The sequence below is a fragment of the Oncorhynchus nerka genome, linkage group LG6 (genome assembly GCF_034236695.1).
Source record: "Oncorhynchus nerka isolate Pitt River linkage group LG6, Oner_Uvic_2.0, whole genome shotgun sequence".
In the NCBI taxonomy this organism is placed as follows: domain Eukaryota; kingdom Metazoa; phylum Chordata; class Actinopteri; order Salmoniformes; family Salmonidae; genus Oncorhynchus; species Oncorhynchus nerka.
Window position 1 is genome coordinate 65,110,031 of NC_088401.1, and position 15,343 is coordinate 65,125,373.

The 15,343-nt window shown below is 42.1% G+C and overlaps 1 protein-coding gene across 6 annotated transcripts in view; it reads left to right on the top strand.

The window, feature by feature from the left end:
* The window catches only part of elf1 (E74-like ETS transcription factor 1), an 84,170-nt gene that overhangs the window by 30,940 nt on the left and 37,887 nt on the right, over window positions 1–15,343 (top strand). The window contains exon 1 of one of the 6 annotated variants that reach the window (XM_029662398.2): window positions 4,597–4,701. The exons of the other annotated variants lie outside the window; for them this stretch is intronic. The gene's annotated coding sequence lies outside the window, so the exon portion shown is untranslated. Of the gene's footprint in view, window positions 1–4,596; window positions 4,702–15,343 lie in introns of those variants that run through there. 6 annotated transcript variants of the gene reach the window in all.

A 15,343-nucleotide genomic window follows, 5' to 3' on the forward strand; every position in this document is an offset into this window, starting at 1 on the left:
AACAAATTTGACATCATAAGTGGTGATTTCGTAACATGTTTTATGTGAAAGTCTTTCAAGGATGAAAAGCTTAATCATAACCTATACAATGACAGTGGCTCGCCTTCAAGCAACATTGTCCTAGAGCTCTTTCCTTCTCTTAACCCTTCCCACAACATCCTTCAGTTCTGACAACATGATGTGACAAAGATGACAAGGAAAGGCCAAGTGCAGAGACTACTCTCTACTACTACTGTAACATCTCAGGCATGCAATACCATACCAAACGCCACAGATGAATGAATGCGGGGGAATTTTTGGGGGGCTGGTTAGTTTAGTAACTAAATCATTTTTTCCGGTGATGTAAAGTACTAAAGTAAAAATACTTTAGTACTACTTCAGTCGTTTTTGGGGGTATCTGTACTTTACTATTTATATTTTTGACAACTTTTACTTTTACCTCACTACATTCCTATAGACAATATTGTACATTTAACTCCATACATTTTCCCTGACAACCAAAGGTAATTGTTACATTTTCAGTGCTTAGCAGGACCAGAAATGTGTGAAATTCACACACTTATCAAGAGAACACGTGGTCATCCCTACCGCCTATGGTCTGGCAGACTCACTAAACACAAATGCATCTTTTGTAAATCATGTCTGAGTGTTGGAGTGTGCTCCTGGCTATCTATCCATTTTAAAAACATGAAATTGGTGCTGTCTGCTTTGTATAATATAAGGAATTTTAAATAGTTTATACTTTTACATCTACCTTTGATACTTAAGTATATTTGATAAATTACATTTACTTTTGATACTTAAGTATATTTTAAACCAAATACTTTTAGACTTTTACTCAAGTAGTATTTTACTGGGTGACTTTTACTTTTACCTTTAGGAATGGGTACTCTTTCCACCACTGATTTCCCCCCCATGTCCCTCTGGGATGTGTCTGCTTGACATCATGAAGGAATGACTCACTCTTACAAACTTCTCATATTGAGACTGGGGTTGACTTGACACACACACTTTTACAGGCTCTAAGATTAGATATCTAATACTCTGGTAACCTGGCATTTCATTGTCTGGAGTCAAATAAACTCATTAAGAAGAGGTGGTGTTCTCTCAGTTGTCTAGGGTGAGAGTGGTCCTGGCTGTCAAGGTTTTAGAGGGTATCAGAATGTAAGAGCTGATTTGCTGGTTGTTTAGCTGTTTACCGACAGCTCACTCTTAGTCTTAATCTTTAAATCTCTGCTAAAGCTGCAAATAGTAATTCCACCACTTATTTGTGTGATTTCTAACTGAAGTGACTCACCCACAGGAATTATGCACAAAATTTTAGTACCTCATAAGCAGTACTATAGATGCATGCAAGTGATTTGTTTGAAGGGGCACTGAAGATCAAATGCAATGTCTTTTGAATTGATTATGTTTCAAATAAATACAAGAAATCTTGTGTATTTTCTCCTAAAAATGTATCAAATTAAGGGGACATAGGACATGTGCTCACTTCAGTTTCCACCTGTTCTCAGTTTCAATGCCTCTGGATGCATGCAAAAAAGCACCCAAAGACACACAAAGACAAGTAGCTTTTTTATAGCATTTGACCCCAAAGCCGGCGAGAAGATTGAGGCCAAAGAAGCAGAGTTAGGCTCCTCTTTCTTTAGGCATGCTGACTGTGTGTGTTGCTGACTTGCAGCATGCCTGCCGATGGGTGGACACACCAGCCTGCTTGTGTCCAAACCTGTTTTGGTATGTACCGCTCTGAGCAGCCAGGCCCCCACCCCCAGAAGGAGCCAAAGCCTCAGTGTTCTGATAGTGCTAAACGATTTGAGGACACTATCTCAGTACAGACTTGGTATGCTATAATTTCTGCCTCAAGCAACTACTGGAGAAACAAAAGTATCTTGACTGCATTTTCCTCCTCATTTTTACAACAGCTGCCTATGGAACCATGGTTCTTACGGTAAGCCTTGCAAACTGGCATGTCTGAAGTATTATCTGTTGGAATATGCAAAGCAAAGTTTCAAGGTGCCGTGTCTGATCGTCTGGTGAGGTGAAAAAGCAGGAATCTCACGGTCAACTTTGTTTTCATTCAAGGTTGTTGCTGCAAGCATGGTGGGTGTGCGCACTGTGAAGCATGGTGGGTGTGCGCACTGTGAAGCATGGTGGGTGTGTGAACTGTGAAGCATGGTGGGTGTGCGCACTGTGAAGCATGGTGGGTGTGCGCACTGTGAAGCATGGTGGGTGTGCGCACTGTGAAGCATGGTGGGTGTGTGAACTGTGAAGCATGGTGTGTGTGTGAACTGTGAAGCATGGTGGGTGTGCGCACTGTGAAGCATGGTGGGTGTGTGAACTGTGAATCATGGTGGGTGTGTGTACTGTGAAGCATGGTGGGTGTGTGAACTGTGAAGCACGGTGGGTGGGTGAACTGTGAAGCATGGTGTGTGTGTGAACTGTGAAGCATGGTGGGTGTGTGTACTGTGAAGCATGGTGGGTGTGTGAACTGTCAAGCAAAACAAATTAGAAATCAGTGGGTGTGTGAACTGTGAAGCATGGTGTGTGTGTGAACTGTGAAGCATGGTGGGTGTGTGTACTGTGAAGCATGGTGGGTGTGTGAACTGTGAAGCATGGTGGGTGTGTGAACTGTGAAGCATGGTGTGTGTGTGAACTGTGAAGCATGGTGGGTGTGTGTACTGTGAAGCATGGTGTGTGTGTGAACTGTGAAGCATGGTGGGTGTATGAACTGTGAAGCATGGTGGGTGTGTGAACTGTGAAGCATGGTGTGTGTGTGAACTGTGAAGCATGGTGGGTATGTGAACTGTGAAGCAAAACAAATTAGAAATCAGTGGGTGTGTGAACTGTGAAGCATGGTGTGTGTGAACTGTGAAGCATGGTGGGTGTGTGTACTGTGAAGCATGGTGGGTGTGTGTACTGTGAATCATGGTGGGTGTGTGTACTGTGAAGCATGGTGGGTGTGTGTACTGTGAATCATGGTGGGTGTGTGTACTGTGAAGCATGGTGGGTGTGTGTACTGTGAATCATGGTGGGTGTGTGTACTGTGAAGCATGGTGGGTGTGTGTACTGTGAATCATGGTGGGTGTGTGTACTGTGAAGCATGGTGGGTGTGTGTACTGTGAATCGTGGTGGGTGTGTGTACTGTGAAGCATGGTGGGTGTGTGTACTCCCCCCCCCCCTTAAAAGACCTAGATGCACTATTGTAAAGTGGCTGTTCCACTGGATGTCATAAGGTGAAAGCACCAATTTATAAGTCGCTCTGGATAAGAGCGTCTGCTAAATGACTTAAATGTAATGTAAAATGTACTGTGAAGCATGGTGGGTGTGTGTACTGTGAAGCATGGTGGGTGTGTACTGTGAATCATGGTGCTGCTGGTATATTTTTCCGTTTTTTTTTTGTATCCTCCTGCCGACCTGTGCTGTGACATGTCGGTATTGGTATGAATGTAAACAGATCAGGGGTGGGCGTTTGTTTTTGTGTGTGTGTGTGTGTGTGTGTGTGTGTGTGTGTGTGAGAGAGAGACAGAGAGTTGGCGGGGGCGGTGGTATTTCACAATCACACATCTGCTACCATGGAGCAGAGTTAAAAAAAGTCCATCTGAGGGCCATTGGACTTGGAATTAGCTTCACAGGGCCATGTCTTAGCAGTAGTTTCCACTTCATTTTGACTTAAAGGGGTACTATGTTAGCGTTTAGGCAGCTGTTGCTTAGGAGATAGAGGGAGGTTTCTGTGCAACTTTGGGATGCTGGATGGAGCTGAAAGTGGTTTTTGCTATTCCAGTCTGGTCATGTACCAAATTGTTACCTCACAGCAGCCAAAACAACGGGAGAGTCTTCAAAACAAAGCAATTCAAATATTTATGAGAGAGGAGAATTGTCAATGCACAGTAAGAGGCAGCTGAGCTGAGGCAGAGAGATGCATACTTTCATTGTCTCTGTCTTTTCCATTTCAACCCATTGTGTCACCCAAACACATAAGGTCCTAAAAGCCCAGAGAGAGACTTAACCGGCTAAAAACCACCCAGGCTCATATGACATATGTCAAAACCATTAGATATACAATTAACTTCATACATAAACCTCAAACTTTCTTTTGACGTGTCTCGAGAAGCAGGGAACTAATTCTTGGACCAAGGACAAGTGTAAAGATTCTTCAACAACAGAGTCATCCGTCTACACCCACATTTTGCAATCATGTTAGTTCACAACTGGATCCTGTTAATAGCTAATAATTTCACCTCAGTGTGCATGAACCAGATTGGAGATGGGGTCAATGATGATGAACAAACAACCATCTCCCATGTGAGATTTGTATCGCTGCTCTTCAATATCATTCTTTGTTTTTGATCACAGATGACCAATAGGCACCTTTCCAGTTTCTGGATTCTAATCATTCTTGCTATTCTGTGAACAGGTAAAATGGCCGAATTTACATTTTAATGAGTAGCCTCTTGTAGCACTCATGTAGCTGCTAGCTTTACTCGAGATATAAGGGGGCAGATGTATTTTTTTGCCCCTTTCTGCAATTTCCTGTCCTGTTTTCACAAGTCAAATGGCTCTTCCTATCTGTGGCCGTGTGGCCTGTTGCCACATAATAGAAACAGATTGCTGGTGGTGGGGTAGTTCTGAAAAATGTTCTCAAGACCACACCATGACTATCATTCAGAATCCATGCTTTGGACGGTGGGCTATTTACCTCAGGTAAGATAGAAAATATTATGTTTGACCAATGCTTTACTGGCAGAACATAGTGTGACAGGAGCTTGGTTCTTCTTAGAATTGGCGTAAAACCTCACGAACACATGGGGAAGGAAGGAAGGAACGGAAAGGGGTTACCTAGTCAGGTTTCTGTCTGTGTCTATATATTAGATGTAAGTGTGAGTTTTGGAAGGGAAGGTATAGCATATCTAGGTTAACAAGAAGAGGCTCACTGTCACGCTGTGCAATCACTAGAGGTCGACCGATTAATCGGAATGGCCGATTAATTAGGGCCGATTTCAAGTTTTCATAACAATCGGAAATCTGTATTTTTGGGCGCCGATGTGCCGATTTTTATGTATTTTCATTTGATTTTTTATACCTTTATTTAACTAGGCAAATCAGTTAAGAACACATTCTTATTTTCAATGACGGCCTAGGAACGGTGGGTTAACTGCCTCGTTCAGGGGCAGAACGACAGATTTTCACCTTGTCAGCTCGGGGGATCCATTCTTGCAACTTGACAGTTAACTAGTCCAACGCAATAACGACCTGCCTCTCTCTCGTTGCACTCCACAAGGAGACTGCCTGTTACGCGAATGCAGTAAGCCAAGGTAAGGTGTTAGCTAGCATTAAACTTATCTTATAAAAAACTATCAATCATAATCACTAGTTAACTACACATGGTTGATGATATTACTAGATATTATCTAACGTGTCCTGTGTTGCATATAATCTGACTGAGCATACAAGCATACAAGTATCTAAGTATCTGACTGAGCGGTGGTAGGCAGAAGCATCTAGTGTGTCCTGCGTTGCATATAATCTGACTGAGCATACAAGCATACAAGTATCTAAGAATTTGACTGAGCGGTGGTAGGCAGAAGCAGGCGCGTAAACATCCATTCAAAACAGCACTTTCGTGCGTTTTGCCAGCAGCTCTTCATTGTGCATCAAGCATTGCGCTGTTTATGACTTCAAGCCTATCAACTCCCGAGATGAGGCTGGTGTAACCGAAGTGAAATGGCTAGCTAGTTAGCGCGAGCTAATAGAGTTTCAAACGTCACTCGCTCTGAGCCTTCTAGTAGTTGTTCCCCTTGCTCTGCATTGGTAACGCTGCTGGTTCGAGCCAAGGGAGGAGCGAGGAGAGGGACGGAGGCTATACTGTTACACTGGCAATACTAAAGTGCCTATAAGAACATCCAATAGTCAAAGGTTAATGAAATACAAATGGTATAGAGGGAAATAGTCCTATAATAACTACAACCTAAAACTTCTTACCTGGGAATATTGAAGACTCATGTTAAAAGGAACCACCAGCTTTCATATATTCACATGTTCTGAGCAAGGAACTGAAACGTTAGCTTTCTTACATAGCACATATTGCACTTTTACTTTCTTCTCCAACACTTTGTTTTTGCATTATGTAAACCAAATTTAACATGTTTCATTATTTACTTGAGGCTAAATGAATTGTATTGATGTATTATATTAAGTTAAAATAAGTGTTCATTCAGTATTTTTGTAATTGTCATTATTATAAATAAATAAATTAAAAAATCGGCCGATTTAATCGGTATCCGCCTTTTGGTCCTCCAATAATCGGTATCGATATCGGCGTTGAAAAATCATAATCGGTCGATCCACTAGCAATCACACTGTTTTTCATATTTACAATTGAATACGGGCATTTTTAATACACTACCATTCAAAAGTTTGGGGTCACTTAGAAATTCCCTGCAAAACACCAGTCTCAACGTCAACAGTGAAGAGGCGACTCCGGGATGCTGGCATTCTAGGCAGAGTTGCAAAGAAAAAGCCATATCTCTGTCCAGTGTCTGTGTTCTTTTGCCCATCTTAATCTTTTCTTTTTATTGACCAGTCTGAGATATGGCTTTTTCTTTGCAACTCTGCCTAGAAAGCCAGCATCCCGGGGGGTCGCATCTTCACTGTTGACGTTGAGACTGGTGTTTTGCGGGTACTAATGAAGCTGTCAGTTGAGGACTTGTGAGGTGTCTGTTTCTCAAACTAGACACTGTAAAGTACTTTTCTTCTTGCTCAGTTGTGCACCGGGGCCTCGTTCTCCTATTTCTATTCTGGTTAGAGACAGTTTGCAATGTTCTGTGAAAGGAGTAGGACACAGCGTTGTACAAGATCTTCAGTTTCTTGGCAATTTCTCACATGGAATAGCCTTCATTTCTCGGAACAAGAATAGACTGACGAGTTTCAAAAGGAAGGTCTTTGTTTCTGGCCATTTTGAACCTGTAATCGAACCCACAAATTCTGATGCTCCAGATACTCAACTAGTCTAAAGAAGGCCAGTGTTATTGCTTCTTTAATCAGTACAGTAGTTTTCAGCTGTGCTAACATAATTGCAAAAGGGTTTTCTAATGATCAATTAGCCTTCTAAAATGATCAACTTGGATTAGCTAACACAACATGCCATTGGAACACAGGAGTGATGGTTGCTGATAATGGGCCTCTGTATGTCTCTGTAGATATTCCATTAAAAATCAGCCGTTTCCAGCTACAATCATCATTTACAACATTAACAATGTCTACACTGTATTTCTGATCAAGTGACCCCAAACTTTTGAACGGTAGTGTACATAGAGTGGGGTCTGAAATTATTGATAAAGATGAGCAATAAGGACTGTATAAACGAAATAATCCTGAATGAATCATGAATAAAGATGAGTGGGAAAGATAGAGGGTCAAAGATCATACCCCAAAGACATGCTAACATCCCGTTATTGTAATGGTGAGAGGTTAGAATGTCTTGGGGGTTTGATCTTTGACCCTCACTCAATCATTATTCACGATTTATTCAGGATTAGCCATAGTCATGGTAACATCCACATTAATGTAGAAGTGTTTAGAAACCTATTCTATTCTTATTTACAATAAAAGTTACTGCAAAATGACACAATACATGACTTACCATTTCTATTGGGCACAAAATTATCTTAAACACAAACATAACTAACTGAAAATGCATCCAAAAGTTTGAAGCGTCACAAGTTTGATGTAATCATTTTGTGCTCAGAATATGGGAACAAATGCAAAACTTTTGACTACTTTTTATTTATAGGAATCTTTAAGAATTTTTTTTTATTACTTGTTAAACAATATCTCTTTCTCTGAGCAATTGTGTTAGAAAATAATATAATTTCCCCCCCAAAATGTTGTATACAATATAGCATAAAATATGATTTATTTTATACAGTCATTATTGCTCATCTTTATCAAGGTTGTCACTAATTTCAGACCCCACAGTTCCTGAGGAAGGATAGAAACACGACAAAGACCCAATGAGTTAGTTAGAAGCGAGTAGGGGTAGTTGTGCAAAATAACATTAGACTCTTGCACTGAGAGAGGTTTTCTACTGAATGTGGTTTAACAGACAGGAAGTCGCTGAAACCCAGTGATGCATTTCCTGTCAGCGCAAGCTTCACAGGTCAGTTTGTCGCTGCTGTTTGTTTCTCTTCTCTCAATTATATTTTGCGCCTCTATTTTCAGTTTTCTACTCCCTCTTCTCTCTGTCCTCATGCATGGTATGCTCTGCCATGATAGGGAGGTGTGTGTGTCAATATATTTCCAAAGCTTCAGGATACTTGTGTAGGCTACAAGTAAGCTAGAATTAGTAATACAACAAAAACATTCCTAGATTTGAATGATTTAACTCTCCCACATCCGTATGAAGACTCAATGCAGAAGTCATGTGAATTTTGATAATCTATGATCAATAAATTAGATTATCATGCTCTTGACTCTACACACACAGCTGATCTGTCTGCTAATAAAACATAGTAAATTACCATGCAAATGATCATGGTACTCGTGTGGCTCTATGAGCTGTGAGGTAGCACTATGAGCTGTGTTGTCACACCAGAGGGCTAGCTATAGCTCTTCAGATTTAACCTTAGCGAGTTAGCACTAGCAGCACCAGTCTGTATTGCCACACACCACAGAATGCTATAGCTCTTCAGATTTAACCTTAGCGAGTTAGCACTAGCAGCACCAGTCTGTATTGCCACACACCACAGAATGCTATAGCTCTTCAGATTTAACCTTAGCGAGTTAGCACTAGCAGCACCAGTCTGTATTGCCACACACCACAGAATGCTGTACGTCTTCAGATTTAACCTTAGCGAGTTAGCACTAGCAGCACCAGTCTGTATTGCCACACACCACAGAATGCTGTACGTCTTCAGATTTAACCTTAGCGAGTTAGCACTAGCAGCACCAGTCTGTATTGCCACACACCACAGAATGCTGTAGCTCTTCAGATTTAACCTTAGCGAGTTAGCACTAGCAGCACCAGTCTGTATTGCCACACACCACAGAATGCTGTACATCTTCAGATTTAACCTTAGCGAGTTAGCACTAGCAGCACCAGTCTGTATTGCCACACACCACAGAATGCTGTAGCTCTTCGGGGTTGGCCTTAGAAAGTTATCACTAGCAGCAGTTGTCTGGGTGAGGGTGCTGCTGCCTGCGACCTTGTCCATATTAAACCTTCTCTCACTCAGAGCCTGGGGCTGCAGTGGAATAGTACAAGGTTTACGAGAGATCAGATTAAATTCCATCTCTCCCACTGAAAACCCTGTACTGGAGGTGACCTTTTTCTCTCCATCTTCATTTGGCCGTAGCACACCAGCCCACCTCCCTGTGCATTACTACAACAGACAGACATCACTGTTGGTTAGGATGCAGGTGTTTTGTTCAGAACGACGGCTCCATTATCAACTCGATGTTGTTTATTATCAAACTCAACTGACTCATACAGAACAGCGTAATCAATCCCATATACCAAACGCCAGACATAACCGAACAGTAACAGCACTGTAGAACTGTGTGTTAATGTAACTCTCAATGCAGCACTGTAGAACTCAGACATATCAGTCCAGATTACATGTTAGATATTGTTGCACTGTCGGAACTAGTAGCACAAGCATTTCGCTACCCTCGCTATAACATCTGCTTTCCATGTGTATATGACCAATAACATTTGATTTGATTTGAGACATAGCGGCATGTTTTGTTGTTTTGCTTTACCCGGCCGCACTCGCCAGCTCAAATCAAGTCTAATCAAATTGTATTTGTCACATGTTTCCTAAACAACAGGTGCAGACTAACAGTACAGTGCTTACTTATAGGCCCTTTCCAACAATGCAGTGAGAAAAATTGAGAAATAATAGAAAAATAGTAACACAAGGAATAAATACACAATGAGTAACGATAACTTGGCTATATACACGGGGTACCAGTATGAGTCGATGTGCTGGGGTATGAGGTAATTGAGGTAGATATGTACATACGGGTAGGGGTAAAGCTGGGCGTCGTTAGAGGATGCCTATGTCCTCTTCCTTCATTTCTGGCCATATATCTCACCCGGCATGGCAACCTCTAACCTCCTATTCCCCAATAAAGTTGAAACATGTCAGGACTGTGAGCATTGTACACTATCATGGCCCATGCATGAACATGTGCCGAGCAAAGCAGCGAAAACTACTGGCAGTTTTTACACACACTGCTGTAGGTTGCTGTGGTGGTGAAAGGACATTGTCTGTGTACACTGTTCTCTGGTGCCGAGGCAGCAGCCTCCTAATTGCGGAGGACTGTGACCTTTTCTGCTATGTATAATTCCCAAACAACTGGGCTAGTTTGCCTTGGAAGGCTGTCAATGCTTTGTTCCACTAACATGGGACATGGTGTGAGATGTCTCAAAAGTTTTTAGCAACTTGCATGTCTAAAAGACTTTATGTTTAATTGTCTGTGACTTATGTCAGAACAGTGGTCAGTTCATTGTCTCCCTGAGTAGGGTTTTGCTGTTGTTGTTAAATGAAGTACATTTCTTAGCCTCTGGTCTGCTGACACCATGTGTTTTTTGTCACTGTTGATGTGCATGAGGCCAGAATCCTCGCAGGCCCGGCACTGGCTATCACAGAGCTCCAGGATTGACTTGACACCAGCCAAATACCACTGAGTCATTTCCCCAACAGGAACCCAGATGATTCCTGCAAAACAGCACTTCTCTGCTGACCACACTTGATGAGCACAAAAATGTGGTGTTGTCCTCGGTTTTTCTGACAACTTGTACATTGGTATTTTGCTTTGCTCTCAGGTCAGATCTACACTACCAGTCAAAAGTTTTAGAACACCTACTCATTCAAGGTTTTTCTTTATTTTTACTGTCTTCTACATTGTAGAATAATAATGAATACATCAAGCCTATGAAATTACGCATATGGAATCATGTAGTAACCAAAAATGTGTTTAACAAGCAAATCAAAATATTAAATGTTTGAGATTCTTAAAATAACCACCCTTTGCCTTGATGACAGCTTTGCACACTCTTGGCATTCTCTCAACCAGCTTCACCAGGAATGATTTTCCAACAGTCTTGAAGGAGTTTCCACATATACTGAGCACTTGTTGGCTGATTGTCCTTCACTCTGCGGTCCGACTCATCCCAAACCATCTCAATTTGGTTGAGGTCGGGGAACTGCCAAAGGGGGCGGAGTTGCAATCTACTGCAGAGACAGCCTGCAGAGTTCTGTCATACTATCCAGGTCTGTGCCCAAACAATTTGAGCTTCTACTTCTAAAAATCCACCTTTCCAGAAACAAGTCTCTCACCGTTGCCGCTTCTTATAGAGCACCTTCAGCCCCCAGCTGTACCCTGGACACCATATGTGAATTAATTGCCCCCCCATCTATCTTTAGAGCCTGTACTGCTAGGTGACCTAAACTGGGATATGCTTAACACCCCGGCCGTCTTACAATCTAAACTAGATGCCCTCAATCTCACACAAATTATCAATGAACCTACCCACCCGTCCAGCATAACTACTCTGGACGGTTCTGACTTAGAAGATGTGGACAACTACAAATACCTAGGTGTCTGGTTAGACTGTAAACTCTCCTTCCAGACTCACATTAAGCATCTCCAATCCCAAATTAAATCAAGAATCGGTTTCCTATTTCACAACAAGGCATCCTTCACTCATGCTGCCAAACATACCCTAGTAAAACTGACTATCCTACCGATTCTTGACTTCGGTGATGTCATTTACAAAATATCCTCCAATACCCTACTCAGCAAATTGGATGCAGTCTATCTCAGTGCCATCCGCTTTGTCACCAAAGCCCCATATACTACCCACCACTGCGAGCTGTGTGCTCTCGTTGGCTGGCCCTCGCTTCATATTCGTTGCCAAACCCACTGGCTCCAGGTCATCTATAAGTCGTTGCTAGGTAAAGCCCAGCCTTATCTCAGCTCACTGGTCACCATAGCAGCAGCACGCGCTCCAGCAGGTATATCTCACTGGTCACCCCCAAAGCCAATTCCTCCTTCGGCCGCCTTTCCTTCCAGTTCTCTGCTGCCAATGACTGGTACGAACTGCAAAAATCACTGAAGATGTAGACTCATATCTCCCTCACTAGCTATAAGCACCAGTTGTCAGAGCAGCTCACAGATCACTGCACCTGTACATAGCCAATCTGTAAACAGCCCATCCAACTATCTCATCACCATATTGTTATTTATTTGATTTGTTTTGCTCCTTTGCACCCCAGTATCACTACTTGCACACTCATCTTCTACACATCTATCACCCCAGTGTTTTCTCTATTGTATTATTGACTGTATGTTTGTTTATTCCATGTGTAACTCTGTGTTGTTGTTTGTGTCGCACTGCTTTGCTTTATCTTGACCAAGTTGCAGTTGTAAACGAGAACTTATTCTCATCTAGCCTACCTGGTTAAATAAAGGTGAAATAAAAAAATTGTGGAGGCCAGGTCATCTGATGCAGCACTCCATCACTCTCCTTCTTGGTAAAATAGCCCTTACACAGCCAGGAGGTGTGTTGAGTCATTGTCCTGTTGAAAAACAAATGAGAGTCCCACTAAACGCAAACCAGATGGGATGACGTATCGCTGCAGAATGCTGTGGTAGCCATGCTGATTAAGTGTGCCTTGAATTCTAAAATAAATTACAGACAGTGTCACCAGCAAAGCATCCCCACACCATAACACCACCTCCTCCATGCTTCACGGTGGGAAATACACATGCAGAGATCATCCGTTCAGCCTCACCGCGTCTCACAAAGACACGTCGGTTGGAACCAAAAATCTCCAATTTGGACTCCAGACCAAAGGACAGATTTCCACCGGTCTAATGTCCTTTGCTCGTGTTTCTTGGCACAAGCAAGTCTCTTCTTCTTATTGGTGTCTTTTAGGAGTGGTTTCTTTGCAGTAATTTTACCATGAAGGCTCCTTCATGGTAACTGTTCATGGTAACTGTTCTCCTTTGAACAGTTTATGTTGAGATGTGTCTGTTACTTGAACTCTGTGAAGCATTTATTTGGGCTGAAATTTCCGAGGCTGGTAACTAATGAACTTATCCTCTGCAGCAGAGGTAACTCTGGGCCTTCCTGTGGCGGTCCTCATGAGAGCCAATTTTATCATAGCGCTTGATGGTTTTTGCAACTGCACTTGAAGAAATGTTCAAAGTTCTTGTAATTTTGTCTTAAAGTAATGATGGACTGTCATTTCTCTTTGCTTATCTGAGCTGTTCTTGCCATAGTGTGGACTTGGTCTTTTAAAAACAATATGTATCTTTATTATTTTCAATTACGGCCTAGGAACAGTGGGTTAACTGCCTTGTTCAGGGGCAGAATGACAGATGTTTACCTTGTCAGCTCAGGGATTCAACCTTTCGGTTACCAGTCCAAAGCTCTAACCACTAGGTTACCTGTTTTACCCTACCTTGCCACAACACAATGCATTAAAAAGGTCAAACGCATTAAGAAGGAAAGAAATTCCGCAAATGAACTTTTAAGAACATGAAGCTGGTTGAGAGAATGCCAAGAGTGTCCATTGCTCGTGCAAGTCTCTTCTTATTATTGGTGACCTTTTAGTAGTGGTTTCTTTGCAGAAAAGCTGTCATCAAGGCAAAGGGTGGCTATTTGAAAAATCTCAAATCTCAAATATATTTAGATTTGTTTCACACTTTTTTGGTTTCAACATTATTCCATATGTGTTATTTTATAGTTTATTTTATAGTTATGATTTTAATTTTTTTATTTTTTATTTAACCAGGCAAGTCAGTTAAGAACAAATTCTTATTTTCAATGACGGCCTAGGAACAGTGGGTTAACTGCCTGTTCAGGGGCAGAACTGTCAGCTCAGGGGTTTGAACTTGCAACCTTCCGGTTACTAGTCCAACACTCTAACCACTAGGCTACCCTGCCACCCAATTCTTCACTATTATTCTGCAATTTAGATAATAGTAAAAAAAGAAAAACCCTTGAATGAGTAGGTGTTTTTACTTTTGATTGGTAGTGTATGAAAATGTAGCTGCTTCGGTTTCAAATCAAATTGTATTTGTCACATGCGCCTAATACAACAGGTGTAGGTATTCCTTACCGTGAAATGCTTTCTTGCAAGCCCTTAACCAACAATGCAGTTAAAGAAATAGAGTTAAGAAAATATTTACTAAATAAACTAGTGTCAATGTAAATTGTCCAGGTGGCCATTTGATTCATTGTCTTATGGCTTGTGGGTAGAAGCTGTTAAGGAGCCTTTTGGTCCTAAACTTGGCGCCCACGGTACCGCTTGCTGTGAGGTAGCAGAGAGAACAGTCTATGACTTGGGTGACTGGAGTCTTTGACAAAAACATTTTGGGGGTCTTCCTCTGACACCGCTTAATATATAGGTCCTGAATGTCAGGAAGATTGGCCCCAGTGATGTACTGGGCCATATGCACTACCCTCTGTAGCGCCTTACGGTCAGATGCTGAGCAGTTGCCATACCAGGCGGTGATGCAACCGGTCAGGGTGCTCTCAATGGTGCAGATGTAGAACTGTTTGAGGATCTGGGGACACATGCAAAATCTTTTCAGTCTCCCAAGGGGGAAAAGGTGTTGTCGTGCCCTCTTCACAATTGTCTTGGTGTGTTTGGACCATGACAGTTTGTTGGTGATGTGAACACCAAGGAACTTGAAATTCTCCACCCGCTCCATTTCAGCCCCATCGACGTTAATGGGGGCCCGTTTGGCCCGCCTTTTCCTATAGTCCATGATCAGCTCCTTTCTAGACAGAAAGGTATGCCTACCAAATTGAGCCTGCGCTACCCACTGAGCACAGACTGCAGTTCAACGTCTTGTTTTTACCTTCAATGTAGCGTCACTTTTGCCAGGCTAATAGCTAGCAGTTTCTGGGAACGAGACCATGCTCTAGAGATGTATTTTAGGCTAAGCTTTTCTGTTTGTCTCTCTGACTGAGACTGAACTACTCAAGTAGAGGGCTATATTCCGTCACTGGGATATGATGAGCTGTTGTAATTGACTGCAGTGGGTCAGTTTTCCTAAACTTTGCGGTGTTTAGTGAAGAGAGAAGTGTGATCAAATGTATTGTATTTGTCACATACACATGGTTAGCAGATGTTAATGCGAGTGTAGCGAAATGCTTGTGCTTCTAGCTCCGACAATGCAGTAATAACCAACGAGTAATCTAACCTAACAATTCCACAACTACTACCTTATACACACAAGTGTAAAGGGATAAAGAATATGTACATAAAGATATATGAATGAGTGATGGTACAGAACGGCATAGGCAATATGCAGTAGATGGTATCGA